Genomic DNA, 18142 nt, shown 5'->3' with positions numbered 1-18142 from the left:
ATTGAATTTAAATTCGAATCTGTGATTGGTTCTTTTTTACGATCTTCTCAAAGGAACAAAAAATTGCTACACAAAGAATGACCATGTGGCTTTTTTACGCGTAGCAGTTTTGTACACTGTACAGCACTTCTTACCGTGTTTCCCCGAAATTTAGACAGGATATAGATTTATTTCTTTTGAAGAATAACACTATGTTTTTTTTTTTGGAAGAGGTCTTTTGTGTTCATTTATCAAAAATAAAATTACATTGTAGTAAATCACAAGATTTTTTACTAAATATTATATAAAAACCGACATCCATAGTTTCTATTTGTATTTTCTATACAAAAATCAAGTGACAAATATCTTAATTGTGATATCACACCATCTTTAATAGTGGTGTGATCTTCACCTTACTTCAGGTTAATGAACCTTTCTTCTTCCACACATTTTAAATTTATATTAAGGGTAGGGTCATTCTGAAATCATTTTAAAAATTCAAATTATTATCTTATTTTCAGGCCAGGTCTTCATTTCGAGGAAACACGGTAGTTTTGCAATGATTAGCCATTGCTGTGTTCTGTTAAATTAAAATTAAATTAAAGTTAAGTGGGTCGCCATAAGCTTTGGTAATAAATAGTGGGTCCCAACTCTAAAAAGTTTGGGAACCACTTCCGCTAAAGTATGTTTCACGATTATGGCGTGATTATTTCGGCATTCCACATACAAATGTCGGTTCTTTTAATCACGCGTGTATCAAGTCTTGCGCTCTGGTGGATATCGATGTTTAATTTTTTTTAAATTTATTGCAGAACTACGCGTTCTGTTTGACAAATTTGAAAACTACTGTGCGATCATTGGCGACGAGGCGCTGAGGAAAATTATAGAAATGATTTTGCAATCTCCATCTCCAAATTTTTTCAATAGCTTTTCTCTTTAAATACATAATCATTTGCTCTGAAATTTTCAATGATTGAAGAGTGTTGCTGCTGCTAGAAGGTTATTACTTTTATTTATTTCAAACATTTATGTAGGCCCTACGAGATTTGTTTTTCACTTCAAAGTTATATATGATGACATCATCAAAATTAAAAAATTGCGCATCGTAGCATGGTGGTTCGGCGATCACATTTAGGGGGTCAGCAAAATCGGGAGTTTTTTTTTTTAAATGAGATTACCGTTACTGTGAAAGATTTGATAACACTTCGTTTTAATGTTTGTCCTCACATTATTGAGCATTGCTGTTTTGTTTTGTCACTATTTTTCCGGTTCTCCCTTTTGGCGAGCCAAAATTTTTTTATCCTATTATCGCTAGGGTTAGTTCGGATACCTATAATTTTCACTATCCGGATAACGGATATATCCGGTATTCCGTATTTTAAATATACGGTTAACCGGATAGTTACTGCTGATTTTAGAGAACCGATTTCGCGAGATTTTCGCGGTGAATTGAACGAATACCACCACACAGTTCTGTTGTAAATACTCACATATGTATTATTTTTCTTGAATATGAATTATTGTGCATTTTAATATTGCATGTGTCAATAAATAATAATTTAAGCTCAGTAGTCGTACCGATGTACAGCGGAATAATAAAATGAAACATTTTTTGAAAATATTGTGTCCTAATTTTTTTTCCCCCAACTGCTAAGTTATTTTCCCTGTTCAAATAATATGTAAAGATTTATATTATTTCTACTTTATTGTAAAGTTTTTTAAAAGTTTCTTTTTGTGTCTAGAGCCTCTTTTCTTTAAATTTTGACTCGTACTAAATTTTAGTGTCGCAGACTCACAATGATCATTTCTGATCATCCGCACCTTCCTATCAATTGCAATGAAATTTAATATTGTCATGTATAGTATTTTGTTTTCTATAATATTTGGTGATTTCTTGCACGACGAAATAAACTTTGTTAATATATACCACAAGAGCATACATATAAATGAAATCATGAACACAAAAAATCGTGCATTTCGAACATTTTATTTCGGTGAGAGAAGTATCCAAAAAATAGAATATAGGGGGAACAAATTCCGTGAAGTGTATAGGAAAATATAAGTCATTTGAACAAAAATTTTATTAACAAAGCAAATTGATGATTATGAAAAAACCGAAGTGGTCAGAAATTTCTTCTAATTTGAAAACTTCACTTATTTAACATGTCACTGTGAATATTCTCACGTTTGTACTAATTAGGCCACAACTTTAAATCTATTTCCATTCGAATACCTTTTAAACTAAATTAACAGAGCCAAAACAATGCTGCGCCAGTTTTTGAACAACTTTACTTACCACCCTAAATGAGTAAACGAAAAACATGACACGATACAGAGTCTGTCACATTAAACTTTTCTGAAATATTATAGACCATTTTGCAAACAAATTTGTTTGTGAAAGTTCCATGAAAACCATAAATGTAATAACAGCCTTTCCTCCTCATTTTGAAATTTTCGAAAACGTCACTAATAAAGGCGGTCGAATTTTACAGGCTAATTGTGTTATCATCGCCGATCATTTTCTTCCGCATCGCGTTATTATTTGGGGAATTAACATCGGCATTATGCCAGTTTTAATTTGAAAAGAAGTTACATCCCGTGAAAAGTTACCCTTGTTGTAAATTCAGTAAATACGATTATTACGAAATTTTGGCGATTCAACAGCGCCTAAAATAGAGTCTTGTTTTATCTATCACTGGCTCATAAATCAAGAGTCGTGGTATTTTCGTTAGCATTCAATTCCTTATTGTCAGTCAAAAATGTGTGTTTCATACTCTCTTAACGATAGATAGATACGACGATAGATAACATACTGCGGCCATTTCAGTTCCGGGCGAAATAAAACAATTATCGGCGTTATATACCGACGAAACTGAACCCGACTTTTCTCCCGAAAATGTTAATATATAACTATAAGCTAATTAATATCTGCATTTATTGTACTAAATAAATTATACTCATTGGAATTGCAATAATAGCTCAAATTTGATGAATTTTCAAGATAGCAAAAATAGGAAATTGGATTTGTTCGTGCAGCTTACCATTTATTTTCATATCTAGAGTAGAAATGCTTTTATTTTAAGGTAAGTCGGGCTCTTCTATACCGCAAATACGCAATAATCACATTTTTCTGCGTGTTTTGTGATGTAATACTATAGTCAAGTTCACTCCAGCATTACACGGATGACTAAAATATGCAGAGTGGTGTGGATATAAGTGAATATTATATGCTCTGAGAGATGTCATTGGCCACTCAACAAAAAATATAAAAATCACTAATGCGCATATGCATTATTTATACTGCTCTATTATCCGGTTAATCGTTACAATAATATCCGGTTATCAGATAGCAAAATACCTCTTGGTTAATCGGTTATCCGGTTAACCGCTATCCGGATAATCCAACCCTAATTATCACTCACCATCACCGAAGTGCTGTCCGCAAACAGTGAAACACAATCGAGATGACTTCTGAACTTGACACCAAGCAGTCCTGCCAATAGATGATATCTACATTGCGCGACGTTCCGGATCTTTTCAAAACAGTGGAATATAACTGAAGATCCATTTCGTTGTCTATACTATACGTACAGCCAACGGAACAATACGAAATAACCATTTTCAACAGCCAAACAAAACGGAAACGTATAATCCGACTTGCAACTGACAGGAGCCAAATGGACGTTTTTGTTTTTTTGCCGTCAGTAAACAAAGTCACGTGACCCGTGCAAGTCCTCTATACCTAGATTGCGTAACGATGTAAATTGGCGCCATTTTCGATCAACGTCGCCTGCGATCTTACAGCGGTTCTGCGTGATCCTCGCCCTCGGCTAGGCTGTTGCCTTCTGCTAATAAATGAAGGGTCGCTCGGCTCGGGAATGGCAAAACAGTGCAACGATTGAAGCTATCAACATACGGTATGCCGGCAGAAGAAACAAATGGGAAAATAATTGTAGGCGACGTCGAGACTGGAAATATGGATTCCTTGAGCCAGGTTAGTCAAACGAATGGCCTAATATCAAGCTGATACCAGCGAAGACAAGCTAATGGTCTACAAATACCTCCAAGATGCACCGGGTCTAGTATAGTTTAGTAGGCCTACCACAAGTACTTCCGGTGGGCGTAGCATAGCGAATTTTGCATATGCTATTCCTAACCCCCACCTGACTACCGGTATGCCATCCAAAAATTACGTCACTACGACGTCACCATTACGTCATAGGGATTGCCAAAGTATAATTACGATCGCCCGAAATGTCAACTGCGCCGCTGATAACGAACTTGTTAAAGCCGGCGATCTCTCTCCTATCGTGATCGTTGTGACAAGAAAACGGGAGAAATTGCTTGCTCGATTTCGGGTGATCGTCTGCGCGTTTTGGACGACCATCCGCATACTTCGGTGGGCCTTATTACGCCACTGTGACGACGAAATGACGTAATTTTTCGGTGACGTAGTCAGGTGGGGGTTAGGATTGACATATGCAAAAATTGTTGAGCCAGGTCAACTAGAAGTACATGTGGTACTAAACTATACCAGACCCGATGTACCGATACTAGCACTATAGGTAGACTTACCATAATTTCTTGGGCATAATCCGGGACAAACTTAAAACTATGAATGAAATAACTGGACGAAAGGCCGGCGGCCTGAGCTTTGCAAATTTTTATTCCATATTTATATCTATAAGCTTTAATATTGCATTACTCTACAGAATCTCAAGTTCTAGATTACTTTCAGCATAATATGACTCAAACAAAACCAAATGAAAGTTATTATGCCTTCTCCAACTCCAAGCATGATAAGGCTTCTGATGCAGCAATTGCTGTAGTTTCATTGGAGTCAATAGAATAATGACGAAATGAACGTCACTCATTATTCCCTAGCCAAAGGATTTCTCAAGCTATGCGCGATATTTTACTCAACCTAATAAGCTAAAAAATTAAGATATAAGCCTCGAGTTAAAGTTATGCCTTTTGAGACGGAATTATTCATAATTTTGCATAAGGTCGGAGTTAATTTTGAAAATTTCACTAAAGTAAAATTCCGGGACATTTTGCTAACCGGGACGGGACATCGGGACAGACGTTTAAACCGGGATGTATGGTTGGTCTAACTATAGGCCCTAGTCTAATCTTACTCAAGGACATGAAGACATAAATTGCCCAATTTCTTGTGAGAATTGAATTTGAGCGGAACTTTTACACAAGCTGAATCTTCTAAAACATCCTCGCGAGACTTTTTGTCAGTTAGGTTATTGGTTTTAATAATAGGCAGAAATTACCTTCTTCTGCTTATATTTAAGCCAAGAAATTACTTCATTTTAAAACTATTGTGTTGTGCAATCACAAATAGCCTACAAATTTTATCAAATTTAGTTCACTAGATAAAATCAGGATTTATGTCAAAAGTTTCAAATGCCAAATTTGGCGTAATTTTTAATTTATTAACTGTGAAACAGAAAGAGAACCATATTCGTTGCAATATTTTCATTTTGAAATTGTTTTTAAAATCAATGGAATGATTGTTATCCACAACCTGGCTATTTACCAGACATTTTATGTCCGCAGATTGCCCACACATTTTATATGCATTTTATATCCGTGGTATTTTAATAAAGTATGCTAGTAGGCCAAATGATTTTATTTTTTTCTATGCACACTCAGCCATGGGTTACGTTAAACAAAATTAAATTAATATGGTAAGGCATTTTGAATGCTGGTATTGTTCACGGATTTGAATATTTTGCGCAACAGAAAATCATCCTAGTAAAATTCGATACTTTTAACTATCATTATCAAAATTATTTGCCACGAAGCAAGAAAAGGTATAAATTATATTTATTTAGTGAAGAATAAATTTGACAGATTGCCATGTTTTGCTATACAACTTTGGAATTTGTATCTTGGAAATTGGTGTCCTAAAAGTAATAATAATATTTAATATTTGATCTAAACTAATCGCAAATAATATTGTAACATTTACCGCCTGGCTTTTGGTTTACATCATTTTTTGGGAAAACTCACAGGTCATAATATAATGTAAAATAAAGCAAGGCATTTCTATAAAATATTAATAAAGATTGCTGCAATCACGTTATCAGAATATCGCCACTAAGTCGCTGCTGTTCTGAATATGCCACTTGAGATTACCATGTTTGCTGATTTCACAGTTTTTTTTTCGCAAAGGTATGCAAGTAATATTAAACCAGTGAGATTTCCACGTGGGAGAAAACGCTCATATTTGAATATTAAATTAGAAACCTGAAATAAAAAAATTGACGCGTGGTGATGAAGAGGCAGAATCCGCAACCTATTGTCAGATCCTGCTAAATTCTAATCCTCCGGATTTGGTATTCTGAATTGCCCATCCCTAACTATGATGGACATATTATTAAGCTAACCAATGTTATTAAGTATATTCAATCAATTATTATCATACTTAATTGAATGAAAAACATTTCTTGGGATTCTTCACGGATCTTTGTAGCTTATTAATAAATAATAACTTCGCAGAATGGCAAAAATATGCATGAAAAATTAGTTATAATCGGGCAGTTTACCACACATATTATGTCCGTAGATTGCTATGGTATTTAAAAGCAGTGGTTCTCAAACAGTTGGGTGTGCCCCGCTAGAGGTTAGTTGGAGTGCAGCTACTGTATAGCCTCACTTATGAGCCAATCTCACGTATAAGCCGACCTTCTAAAAATGACTTTATTAAAATAGTGAATTTATAAAAATTTGCGTATAAGCCGACTCTCCAAATCGTAACATGCTGTAAGCAACTATTACAGTCGATGATGTTCAATTCAAATTTAATATTCAAATATTGGTATTTGCTATCTTCTAGTATCGTTTTCAGTGTTTATATTAATAGGGCATATTGCACACACATTTTGATTGAGAACATTTTTCGATTTTTATGTTTAATCGTATTCGTATTCGAAGACAGCCCCTTACGGCACGACTAAATTACTGTCGACATGAGAGGATTTAAATGAGCGCCGACTTGAAGTACTTACAACACATCGAGGATGTTTTTGATTGAAAATATTTTACAATTATTTTTGTATTTTTAACATAGTCAAGATATCATGGGTGACCATGACAATAAATTTAGAAGCAAATTGTGTCGTAATTCATTGTTTTCATCAATAGTGACCGAGCATACCGGGAAATCTTTGCATTTTCAGCCTATGAAATAGCTCTTAAATATTATTTAGTATCTATGGCCGATGTTATTTGTTAGCCTGGCGCCATTGATGATAATATCGTTCAGTTTAGGTTTGCGGTATTAGTTTATGAAAAGTAACTCGGCTTATATGCAATTATATACGGTAATTAAAAATGAATATATTTGTTAGATTTCGATATTTACGTTCTATCGACATATTTTCAATGTGTTATGTGGCGCGGCAGCGTGGCTCAACGGGCTAAGCGTTAAGAATACGCTCGCCACCGCACCTCTAACTACTCTGCGTGGGTTCGAATCCCATGCAGGGATGGTTATGTGCGAGAGGATTGCTGGACTCCTCGCCGTCGTTGGGTAGTTCACGTAACCGCTGGTCGGTTACGGCTTCCTCCACCACCAAGTCCATGCTTCCGAAAACAAACAATACAGTAAAACTCATCCCATACCCGACTTGGAATGGTAACCGGACGAGAGGCCGTGGTTCGTCATATGGATAAGCCGTCTTATCGGCTTTCCTCTCCCCCGGGATAAATATGTAAATCCTAAATCCCTTATTTTGTTATTTTTGAGTTTGACACAAGACTTGACGAATTTTATAAATGAGGTGCGATTTTAAAGGTTTGAGAACCAATGTTTTAGAGTCTTATTAATGCAAGACACGATAATGCAATACCTAGGTGCTGGTATCGGTCATATATGACAAGTGGGCAGTAGTTATCGCTTCATTTCAGAGCACTAGCTGAAAAAGTCTTCACTATTACTCAAGATCTCATTACCCTTCTACATTTTATGCTCACAGTTGATCTATTTTTTAGTACAAAGAGAGTGGGCCATTCTAACAGAAGATTAGCAGCCCAGATAGACAGAAGACCATGATCGGATGATAATAACCTCAACTCAACATTTTATGAACATCTGACTTGTTCATTACAAAATACCTTGTGTGATGATATGGCGATGGGAAGGTAATTTATATTTAGTATTTGATGACGGATTCTAGAGAGTGACATGATTTTACTGATATTGGAGTAAAGAGTCAAAATTTCAAACTTTTGGTGAAGACATGAATTTGTAATTTCTGAAAGAAACTGAAAAAGCATTGAATCCACAGTCATTATTTGATAGACAATTCAACAAATTTGTAATTGAGAGCCAAAGTAAGTTCTAATTTAATTCAAACGCGGATGGGTTCGAACCAGAGGTCTACAACCTATGGTGCCGGCATAATTAATAGAGCAATGGTTCTCCACATTAGCTCCGTGGCACTCAAAGATTCTGCCAATACAGTCCGCAAGGGTCCGCAAGTTTAATTTCAAATCCGAGAGTCTAAATTAATTTATGTATCTTGCTTATAAATTATCAAATATACATTAGGTTTGCTACTACACCTCGAAGACCATTTTGTTTTGCCAGTTTTATAATTGCCTTTTTACTGTTTATATCAGCGGCTTCCAAACTTTTTGTTCGTGCGGCACCAAATTTTTCAGGAAAAAACTCATGTTTTTTAGCTTACCGCACCCTTTCACAATATATGCTGATTTTAAATTAGTATGCCATACAAAAGAGAGGATGTTAAGCTTTATTGTTTTCTGCAAAATAGTTATCCCCAAATCAATTCAAATACTATCATTTATTGAATTACCCTGTTATCCCCAAAATAGAAATTGCACTATCAGTACTATTTGACGAGTACAGTATTTCCGGATATTAGGGCAATTTACAAGACCTACCGGTACCTAATTTATCAAACTGATTTACTGAAAACTGAAAATAATGGGAGTCAAAATTGACCAGAGTGGTAGCTAAAAATACGCTCATGAAAATGCATAACTCTGTACTTTCTTGTTACTCATTTCATAGAAAGTTTGCCTGACTTGATAGTAGAAGATGAACGAGAGGGCCTTTACAGTTGCGCAATTTCCACGCAACACTTGAAATTGAAAAAAAAAATGAGGAACATACTCAATTTTTAACGCTGCCATGTCTACAAAATTTTTTTGCCGCGACTGCTAAGTTTCTTGTCGAATAATACTCCAACGCACAAGTGCTAAAATGAGACACCTATCGCAATGCTTCCCAATCGGGGAAGAATTCATGCCCAAGGGAGGAAATTTGCTTTTTTATATATATAGTAAGCACTTCGAATTGTGTAGCACAAATATTCAGTTTATTATGATAAATCACCTAAACTGTACAAAAATGGGACTGGAAAGCGGCTCATCATAGATTCAATAAATAATATAGAATTCGTAGAGAGAGAGAGGCCGGGTTCCAAAATAGGTAAATGGGGAAGTCAATGAAAGGGTACTGAACCACAAACTCATATTCAAAATTAAAATGCATGCTGTAGTGTCAACAGATAATATATCACATTGGTAAGAGTGTTCTGAAGTGGGAGACCTTAGTTTGGAATTAGTCAACCCAAAGCCTCAAATATTGGTTTCCATTGTTTCTCGTTTATAATTTTTCCGGTTATATACAAATTTATTTTTTTCATCGAGATTTTATGGAAAAAAGTTGCACATTAAATTATGTTATCCCGCAACCCCCTCAAAAAATGCGACACCCAGGTTGGGAACCACTGACAATTATACACCAGTTAAATGTCCAATATCGTCAGATATGCAACTCTTAGTAATCTTAATGTTGATGTTGTTATTATGATTTATTGTGACAAATGTTATTATAAACGGGAATCACTTTCGTACAATATAAGATTCCGTTTTGGATTTCTAAAACCTATTTAAAACTTCATTTTTTCATATTTTTAGTGAGAACGTCTTCAGTCAGACATGATTGTCTATCCAGTAATTGCAATATTTCTGTTTGCAATACATTACAGTACAGCATTTATTGAATTACAGGTAACTAAAATAACTTTTCTTTGTTTGAATATTTATGTATTACTCTCTGTTTGATATCTGTCTATCTGATACTTCTGTGACCAAACTATTCTTCTATCCAAACATTTATAAAGCTGGAAAGTTGTTTAGGATACATTGCATCTCTTGCTTCAAAAAAGATTCTGTATGAAAAGCCACTTAAACATAGAATTATGTTTGAATTGGTGTGAATTTAATATTGATGATATAGTTTAGTCTCCAAATTTTTTACACTGTAGATAATATTTGTCTTGAACCCAAAATTTCTGGACTCTAGTATTCAATAGGGCTGTGTAGTTGACTCGTATTCTCAAAATTTTTAAACAGAGTCCGGTTTTGAATTCTCTAGAGTTGGGAGTTGGAATTTAAAATTTAAAATTTCTGACACGTGTATAATGCAGAACTGTCTGTAAATTGACGCCTTATTGCCTTATTTCATTAATGCCTTACCAAAACAATTTATATTCGATACATATTGCAGACTCTGGTGCCAGTTACTGATAGTCATCAGCCTTAAACTTCTGAGTTCACATAACATCACATTACTCATGTATACTGTGCTCACGTTTCGACTATTTTTACAAAAAATGTTGTCGGAAATGTACAAGATTCAATGTTGATGCCATATTTTCTAGTCATCATATTCATAGTAAAGGTTAGTATAGTATCTTCAGACTCTTTGAAATCAATTCATATACCTGAAAAATCTACTATTTCCAATACATTCTAAATTATTATTTTCGAATATAAAATATCCAATATATTCTGAAATAAAATTAAGTAATATAATAATTAAGTAATTTGCATAAAATAAAAGCCCAAAGTCTGTAAAATCGTATTTCAACGAAAAACACCATAAAATATTTTGTGGATACGCGTATGCATTGCCGTACTCGGTCATATATTTTTGGACTAATGTGTACCGTCCACATCCACTTGCAGTCAATATACAGGAGTACTTGTAGTCTTAGATGGTATAAAAATTTGGGTCGTGTGAAAAAAGGTCCAGGAACTATTGCTATATCTGACAAGTGAGCTGTAGTTCGTCTCATATCAGAGCACTAGTGGAAAAAAGCTTCAATCAGCAATGTTTCTATAGACCCGCTCCACCAAAAAGGTGAAAAACCACTGCTCTAAACTTAAATTTTATAGATGTTTTTTCAACTACTCTACTCACTCAACTACTTAATTGAAATTTTACTTTTTTCATGAGGTTTATCATTTTTGCGCTCTTGCTTTCAACCTAATGACAATTTGTTTTTGTCTGTTGTTTGTCTCTGTGATCCGAATCGTATTTTTGAAGAGAGTTTGATCAGTAAATCGTATAATTCAGTTCAAATTTGTAATGACTTGATTTATATTTTTTTAGATGGGGCAAACTGGTCTAACCTGGTGATTATTTTATTATGGCATCAGATTATATGAATGCGAAAGGCGGATGAAGGATGTCATATTTCAAAAGTTCTAACTATGAAGAAAACCTTGGATCAACCTACTTTATCTGTAGATCTACTGTTCTGTTCCAGGAAAGTTTGAATTTTGTGCAGCTGCTGAAAGATAATGAAAGTCATTGATGGAGTTCTATATTGGGTGTTTTATCGTCTGCACCTGTAGGAAAATCATTCTAATTGTGCTTGAAATATACAGACAACTCCATGAGTTGTGTATGAATGAACGTTACATGATGAAATTGTTGAACTGTTCAATAATGCCCCATCTGAACCCTTCGAATTTGCCAGGGATCAATCAGGAAATCTGCTGTTTGGCAGAAACGAAATTTCAATGTAACGGTCAAATCTTTGTTTTTTAATGTGGGGATTTTGTATGGTATTTTTTATCCATGTAAGAATAGGTTGGTCAACTGGTTGGGTGAGACCCTTCAAAGTGTTATATTTTTTTTCACATTTTGTTTATTTTATCAAGAATGTTAATAATACTGGTAAACGGGGTTGTCCAAAGCGATTCAAGTACCTTTCTGAATAATAGCCGCATTCAGCTGTCAGTGAGGTGTTTTGCCTCCTAAGTGAAATCTTCGAACAGTTTTCTGCGCTTTGTATTGTACTGACGATGAAATAGACCTGGCACTTTGATTGTTTGTTATCTTCGGTGTGAAAGTGCGCCTCATATTGTTGCACGATTGAGTGTTTGACATAGTCGCTATTCCCCTGCAAGGCTTCTAATTTACACATTCATTTCGATGACGTCGAAAAATTTAAACTTACGTTATGTAATGCCACAAGTGTTACGATACCCAATAAATTGTCGCAAGTCGGAATTATTGGGAAATATAATTCATACTTTTTCTCTCTTTTCTGCAAATAATTTTGATAATGATAGATAATAGTATAGACTTTTCACTAGGATGATTTTCTGTTGCGCAAAATGTTTAGATACCAGCATCTAAAATGCCTCGCTGTATTATTTTGATTTTGTTCAACTTATCTCATGGTTGCGTAATTAAACGAAAAATGAATGCCACGGCAATCAACATGAAAAGTTTTAAACTGCCTGATTATAATTAATTTTTAATTTGTATTTTCGTACCTACTACAATGTGAAAAACAAAACTACTCTAAAATATCACGGCGATGTGCGGACATAAAATGTCTGGTGAATAGCCAGGTTGTAGATAACAGTTATTCCATTGTTTATTGTATGCAAACTTCTTTATACACTAAAATATGCTTTCTTTTATTTGAATTTATTTTCGAATGTATCCGATATTTCATATTCGAAAATAATAATTCCAAATGTATTGAAAATGTGAACTATTCGCCATTCGGTATTGGCCATCTCTGGAGTGGAAAATATAGGATTACTTATGTTGATCATCTTAGATGGTATTAATTTGCTTGATTTTGGCTTTGACAATGACAATATTGTTGATAGTAATGACATTATGGATGTAATGATATTCATATTTTAACCCTGGGGTTCGTACTAAGAGGACCAGAATAACCTGTTAAATATGACCACGGAATCATTCGTTGCTATGGCAGGTGTAGCGTAGTCCTGCCACTTGATTTATTTCCATTGTGATTTCATATTGTTTTATTTATAAGCTTATCGTGTAACTGTTTTTTGATTTTAAATATTTTATATATGATTTTTTATATTTGTACAATTGATTATAACTCCGATGGGATTTTTGTCATTTACGTGTTATATGTCTCAGCTGGGATTTATACTGTTATAGATTTGTAGTTACCGGTAGGCATTTTTTTTATTTTAGAGTAAATTTTTGGGTATACTTCCTGTGAAAAATCGGGTATTGTGCTGGGACTAAATTTGGTTCTTTTTTATTGTTTCATTTATTGCAATTGTATTGTATTATGTGCAGGGGTTTGCGGAAGCTGCGGTTTGACCAATGATTTAATTTGGGTATATTTGCTCGACTCCGTCACCTCTGTCTATGTGACATTTTTTATAATTTTTTTATTTCACTGCTTATGAGGTTGAGGTGTTTTTGTTTCTCTTTTTTATATCCGTTCAAATTTCCGTTCAACTTCCTTACCTGCTTATATCTCTGTTCAAATGAGATGAAGTATATATTTTTTTTTAGAAAAGTTCTTGATTATTAAAAAAACTGCTTTAAAAACACATCCATTTATCTCAAATTATACCTATTTCTAGTTTTGTAGAGGAATATGTCCCATTTTATAGTTGCTTTTGTGTCGTGACGAATATCCTACATATTATTTTCAAGTACTAGTTTATTGTATATTAAGCTGCCTTTCCTTTCTCCTCGTCTAATAATCTATATTGCAATAGCCACAAGGATACTTGAACGAGAAATTATCATAATCTCATTCCACATTTCTTAGATTATAGTTGACCTGTATGAAATATTAACTATATACAGAAATAAGTTTTGGCTTCGACCCTTGGGCTAGAATCAAACAAAAATAAGTTTAAGCTTGACCCAACAGCAATAGGTTTTGGCTTAGACCCTTGGGCTAGGATCAAACAAAAATAAGTTTGGGCTTAGACCCTTGGGCTAGAATCAAACAAAAATAAGTTTAAGCTTGACCCAACAGCAATAAATTTTGGCTTAGACCCTTGGGCTAGGATCAAACAAAAATAAGTCTGGGCTAGACCCAACAGCAATAAGTTTTGGCTTAGATCTTTGGTCTAGGATCAAACAAAAATAAGTTTGGGCTAGACTCAACAAAAATAGGTTTTGGCTTAGACCCTTGGGCTAGGATCACACAAAAATAAGTCTGGGCTACCCCAACAGCAATAAGTTTTGGCTTAGACCCTTGGGCTAGGATCAACATAAATGAGTTGGGCTAGGATCGAACAAAAGTAAGTTTGGGCTAGACCCAACAGAAATAAGTTTTGGCTTAGACCCTTGGGCTAGGATCAAACAAAAATAAGTTTGGGCTAGACCCAACAGCAATAAGTTTTTCCTTAGACCCTTGGGCTAGGATCAAACAAAATAAGTTTGGGCTAGATTCAACAGCAATAAGTTTTGGCTTAGACCCTTGGGCTAGGATCAAACAAAAATAAGTTTGGGCTAGATCCAACAGCAATAAGTTTTGGCTTAGACCCTTGGGCTAGGATCAAACAAAAATAAGTTTGGGCTATTTCCAACAGCAATAAGTTTTGGCTTAGACCCTTGGGCTAGGATCAAACAAAAATAAGTTTGGGCTAGATCCAACAGCAATAAGTTTTGGCTTAGACCCTTGGGCTAGGATCAAACAAAAATAAGTTTGGGCTAGACCCGAAATAAATAAATTTTGGCTTAGACCCTTGGGCTAGGATCAGACAAAAATATGTTTGGGCTAGACCCAACAGCAATAAGTTTTGGCTTAGACCCTTGGGCTAGGATCAAACAATAATAAGTTTGGGCTAGACCCAACAGCAATAAGTTTTGGCTTAGACCCTTGGGCTAGGATCAAACAAAAATAAGTTTGGGCTAGACCCAACAGCAATAAGTTTTGGCTTAGACCCTTGGGCTAGGATCAAACAAAATAAGTTTGGGCTAGACCCAACAGAAATAAGTTTTGGCTTAGACCCTTGGGCTAGGATCAAACAAAAATAAGTTTGGGCTAGACCCAACAGAAATAAGTTTTGGCCTAGACCCTTGGGCTAGGATCAAACAAAAATAAGTTTGGGCTAGACCCAACAGAAATAAGTTTTGGCTTAGACCCTTGGGCTAGAATCAAACATAAATAAGTTTGGGCTAGACCCAACAGCAATAAGTTTTGGCTTAGACCCTTGGGCTAGGATCAAACAAAAATAAGTCTGGGCTAGACCCAACAGCAATAAGTTTTGGCTTAGACCCTTGGGCTAGGATCAAACAAAAATAAGTTTGGGCTAGACCAAACAGCAATAAGTTTTGGCTTAGACCCTTGGGCTAGGATCAAACAAAATAAGTTTGGGCTAGACCCAACAGAAATAAGTTTTGGCTTAGACCCTTGGGCTAGGATCAAACAAAAATAAGTTTGGGCTAGACCCAACAGCAACAAGTTTTGGCTTAGACCCTTGGGCTAGGATCAAACAAAAATAAGTTTGGGCTAGACCCAACAGCAATAAGTTTTGGCTTAGACCCTTGGGCTAGGATCAAACAAAAATAAGTTTGGGCTAGACCCAACAGCAATAAGTTTTGGCTTAGACCCTTGGGCTAGGATCAAACAAAAATAAGTTTGGGCTAGACCCAACAGCAATAAGTTTTGGCTTAGACCCTTGGGCTAGGATCAATCAAAAATAAGTTTGGGCTAGGCCCAACAGCAATAAGTTTTGGCTTAGACCCTTGGGCTAGGATCAAACAAAATAAGTTTGGGCTAGACCCAGCAGAAATAAGTTTTGGCTTAGACCCTTGGGCTAGGATCAAACAAAAATAAGTTTGGGCTAGACCCAACAGCAATAAGTTTTGGCTTAGACCCTTGGGCTAGGATCAAACAAAAATAAGTTTGGGCTAGACCCGAAATAAATAAATTTTGGCTTAGACCCTTGGGCTAGGATCAAACAAAAATAAGTTTGGGCTAGACCCAACAGAAATAAGTTTTGGCTTAGACCCTTGGGCTAGGATCAAACAAAAATAAGTTTGGGCTAGACCCAACAGAAATAAGTTTTGGCCTAGACCCTTGGGCTAGGATCAAACAAAAATAAGTTTGGGCTAGACCCAACAGAAATAAGTTTTGGCTTAGACCCTTGGGCTAGAATCAAACATAAATAAGTTTGGGCTAGACCCAACAACAATAAGTTTTGGCTTAGACCCTTGGGCTAGGATCAAACAAAAATAAGTTTGGGCTAGACCCAACAGCAATAAGTTTTGGCTTAGACCCTTGGGCTAGGATCAAACAAAAATAAGTTTGGGCTAGACCCAACAGCAATAAGTTTTGGCTTAGACCCTTGGGCTAGGATCAAACAAAAATAAGTTTGGGCTAGACCCAACAGCAATAAGTTTTGGCTTAGACCCTTGGGCTAGGATCAAACAAAAATAAGTTTGGGCTAGACCCAACAGCAATAAGTTTTGGCTTAGACCCTTGGGCTAGGATCAAACAAAAATAAGTTTGGGCTAGACCCAACAGCAATAAGTTTTGGCTTAGACCCTTGGGCTAGGATCAAACAAAAATAAGTTTGGGCTAGACCCAACAGAAATAAGTTTTGGCTTAGACCCTTGGGCTAGAATCAAACATAAATAAGTTGGGCTAGAATCAAACAAAAGTAAGTTTGGGCTAGACCCAACAGCAATAAGTTTTGGCTTAGACCCTTGGGCTAGGATCAAACAAAAATAAATTTGGGCTAGACCCAACAGAAATAAGTTTTGGCTTAGACCCTTGGGCTAGGATCAAACAAAAATAAGTTTGGGCTGGACCCAACAGCAATAAGTTTTGGCTTAGACCCTTGGGCTAGGATCAAACAAAAATAAGTTTGGGCTAGACCCAACGGCAATAAGTTTTGGCTTAGACCCTTGGGCTAGGATCAAACAAAAATAAGTTTGGGCTAGACCCAACAGAAATAAGTTTTGGCTTAGACCCTTGGGCTAGAATCAAACATAAATAAATTTGGGCTAGACCCAACAGAAATAAGTTTTGGCTTAGACCCTTGGGCTAGGATCAAACAAAAATAAGTTTGGGCTAGACCCAACAGCAATAAGTTTTGGCTTAGACCCTTGGGCTAGGATCAAACAAAAATAGGTCTGGGCTAGACCCAACAGCAATAAGTTTTGGCTTAGACCCTTGGGCTAGGATCAAACAAAAATAAGTTTGGGCTAGACCCAACAGCAATAAGTTTTGGCTTAGACCCTTGGGCTAGGATCAAACAAAATAAGTTTGGGCTAGACCCAACAGAAATAAGTTTTGGCTTAGACCCTTGGGCTAGGATCAAACAAAAATAAGTTTGGGCTAGACCCAACAGCAATAAGTTTTGGCTTAGACCCTTGGGCTAGGATCAAACAAAAATAAGTTTGGGCTAGACCCAACAGCAATAAGTTTTGGGCTAGGATCAAACAAAAATAAGTTTGGGCTAGACCCAACAGCAATAAGTTTTGGCTTAGACCCTTGGGCTAGGATCAAACAAAAATAAGTTTGGGCTAGACCCAACAGCAATAAGTTTTGGCTTAGACCCTTGGGCTAGGATCAAACAAAAATAAGTTTGGTCTAGACCCAACAGAAATAGATGCTATCAGGGGGGGCGCGAGAGGACATAAGATGGCATCGGAAATTTTCATGCAACTTCTTCTGAAACGATCGTGTTTGTTCAAAATGCCGGCTTTTCTCTAATAATAAATTTTTCTGCCCCCAAATTTTCAATCTATTAATCTCTTTTTTACTACATTTGTGTTCAAGGTAACTCGCCTTTGCGGCGACTCATATGACAAAATAAACTCATTACCGATCTAAAATACCACTCCAATCCGCGGACATAATAATGCGAGATCAACCGCCCAATTATATTAAGTTTTGATATGTATTGCGCTCATGCGAATTCGTTATCGTCGTTAAAAAGATCTGGTATAAAGTCACGGAAAGAATATTTATTTAGTACAAAGAAAATAATATAAAGTATATTGGTAAATCAAAAATACATATTCTTCACACGCTCTTGAGTCAGTTGTCGAGATTACGCAACTTGTTAAAAG

At 35.7% G+C, this 18142-nt stretch overlaps 1 long non-coding RNA gene across 1 annotated transcript; it reads left to right on the top strand.

The window, feature by feature from the left end:
• The first annotated feature begins 3485 nt into the window (after positions 1-3485).
• On the top strand, positions 3486-11879 carry LOC144422230 (uncharacterized). Its single transcript, XR_013475221.1, has 5 exons — positions 3486-3973; positions 7987-8136; positions 9943-10035; positions 10535-10708; positions 11423-11879. It is a non-coding gene; the product is annotated as an uncharacterized LOC144422230 (long non-coding RNA).
• The last annotated feature ends 6263 nt before the right edge of the window (positions 11880-18142 follow it).

Source organism: Styela clava, chromosome 4, assembly GCF_964204865.1.
Source record: "Styela clava chromosome 4, kaStyClav1.hap1.2, whole genome shotgun sequence".
NCBI lineage: Eukaryota > Metazoa > Chordata > Ascidiacea > Stolidobranchia > Styelidae > Styela > Styela clava.
The sequence above is the reverse complement of the archived record's forward strand: the minus strand, read 5'-3'. Positions and strand labels throughout refer to the sequence as shown.